The 2,500-nt window shown below is 40.1% G+C and overlaps 1 non-coding gene across 1 annotated transcript; it reads right to left on the bottom strand.

Annotated features, from left to right (window-relative positions):
- Positions 1-983: 983 nt before the first annotated feature.
- Positions 984-1,065, bottom strand: TRNAS-AGA (transfer RNA serine (anticodon AGA)). The gene has a single exon. It is a non-coding gene; the product is annotated as a tRNA-Ser (tRNA).
- Positions 1,066-2,500: the final 1,435 nt, after the last annotated feature.

Below are 2,500 nucleotides of genomic sequence, written 5' to 3'. Positions count from 1 at the left end.
TGTATGTGAAGCAAGAAAGAGTTAAGGAACGGTCCATCTACTCTTTTATTGGGAGGATGCTGCTGTGAGCTCCTCCCAGCTAATCACACAAACAGCAGTAAAGCAAGATAACTACACAGTTAGGGGGGACTGCATGGTTAGGTTTTTGAGGAATTATTGAAACTGACCTCAGTGACCCATAATCAGAGCTGTGGCTAATGACTGCATGCCTAATTATGATGAAGCAAGCACCATGGCTCGTAGGGGCCCCACAACACACTTTTCTTAGCTCATTGAATTAAAGTATAAACTTCTGCCATGTGTGAGTGGTAAAGGCTTGTTAATTTTGTTGCTTTTCAAATTCACGTCTGACAACAAGACGAAGGAACATTGGGGCATCAGACGCTTTGGAAAGTAGCCACCAACCGCAGAGAAAGAGAGAAAGAGGGAAAAGGCAGTATGAGGTGTGGAGAAAACAGCAGCAGGTACAAGGAGCTCAAATGAGATTAATGGTGCCTAAATAGAGCACGTAAAGGAACAGTTACAAATCTAAGAAAAGGGAAAGAAAAGACTAGGAAAAAACACAGAAAGAGCTTGTAGATGAAATTCTTTTCCAGGAACAGCAGGTTAAGAGAAATTACACAGGGAGCAGTTAAGCTTGTAACACGGGGGAAAATAGAAAAGAAAATGCAGTTTTATGAAGTGTGTTTGCCTAATCCAGCTAGCACTTTTAATTTATTTCTCTATTTGCTTCTTTTATTGGTAAAGTAAGTTTCAAGTGCATGCACAGGTATGACCGAGAGAGCCAGGGTATAATAATTTGAAGCGTTTGCACCAGCGCTAATGAAGGACGAGAGTTATAGCAAAGATATGAAAGGGGGAGCGATAATAAATATGTGATATGGCAATAGTGACACCAAAATAAGCCACCTATTTATAAAACTAACATGGAAGAAATACTAAAGGTTAACTTCTGAAATTGTAGCCGATGTTAAAAAGATTCTCGTTGTCGGCAGGATTCGAACCTGCGCGGGGAGACCCCAATGGATTTCTAGTCCATCGCCTTAACCACTCGGCCACAACAACTGACTGCAAGGTGTGTGCACATAATCTGTATGCAAGTTTTCAAGGTGTCCCACAGCAAATTCCTGATATTCTGCAATGAACTTTTTAAAAATAATGTTTTTTTCAGCAGGCACATTCTCTCCTAAAAACAAAAATTGCATGCGTATATCTCTAGTTTGGAATACCATAGGCTTGCATGCATACTCTCATGGGTCACTCAAGTTTTTTGGACCCTATTGCACTCTGTTTTCATGCTGCTTTTAGTATATGTCCCATATTAAAGAAGTCTACCATCTTTGAGTATTTGAGGCTCCTTTGTAAGTGCTTTATATTTTTTCCTTGAAGAGCTATATAATAAAGGGGTCCGGGAAGGATTGCATTTATGGAAGATAAAAGACGGCCCACTTGTCTCACCAAATGCTGTAGAGAAACCTGATGTTTTACTCATGTTATCCTTAGTTCGTTTTTGTTAGACCTTGCATTCTTAAGGTGGTCCCAACCCCACCTTATTGCTTTTCACCTCCGCATTTTGCTGTATCTTTTTGTTGGCCTTAGGACTCTGATCACTTTATCGCTACTAATCAGTGCTGAAGTGCACGTGCTTCTTCCCTAATCATGTGTATAATTGGAGTATACCTGACTGACAGATTTAATTTACTTGAAAGCCCCTTGTAAAGTGGTATACCATATACCCAGGGACTGATTGTGCCGCCCAAAGAAATAGCATTTCAAACCTGTCTCAAGCCTGCTACTGCAGTGCCTGTGCTGCAGTGTACTGCCACTTCGACTTGGCATTTAAAACTACTTGCCAAGCCTTAAACTCCAATTTTATTACATATCAGTAACCCCTAAGGTAGGCCCTAGGTAGTCCTAGGGGCATCATGCTATGTAAGTAAAAGGTAAGACATGTACTGTGGTAGTTTGTATGTCCTAGTAGTATCAAACAGTCTATTACATTTTTCACTACTGTGAGGTCTGCCCCTCTCATAGGTTAGCATTGGGTATTCCCTTATACTTTTTGGGGGGTAATTCCATATCAGAGAGGAGAAGCTTTATTTATTTATTGATAAATCCTATCTACTGGTGAGGTTGGATTTAATCTTACTTTTGTATGAATGCCATTTTTAGAGAGTGAGCATTTCTCTGCACTTACTGCTCTATTTGAATGAAAACCTGTCTTCAATTGACGTCTGGATTGGGCTGCGAGACAGCTACATATGTGCATTCCCTGTAGACAGCCACAACACAGGTCACTCAACTGCAACTGCATTCATCTGCATTCTGATTGGCCTGGGGGAGAGCTCCGCTCCCCTTACCGCAAATATATTCAAGAACGATAATTTATGTCAGTAAGTACAGTATACCTACATCTTATAATCATGTGTGTTTAAATAATTTGTCGTTAGATCGTCTAAATATTGAAAAGGATCTGTTTTTAATAGACATTTTACAAAAG

Source organism: Lissotriton vulgaris, unplaced genomic scaffold, assembly GCF_964263255.1.
Source record: "Lissotriton vulgaris unplaced genomic scaffold, aLisVul1.2 SCAFFOLD_301, whole genome shotgun sequence".
Classification (NCBI taxonomy): Eukaryota; Metazoa; Chordata; class Amphibia; order Caudata; family Salamandridae; genus Lissotriton; species Lissotriton vulgaris.
Note: the sequence above shows the minus strand (reverse complement) of the source record. Positions and strands in the feature narration are given on the sequence as shown.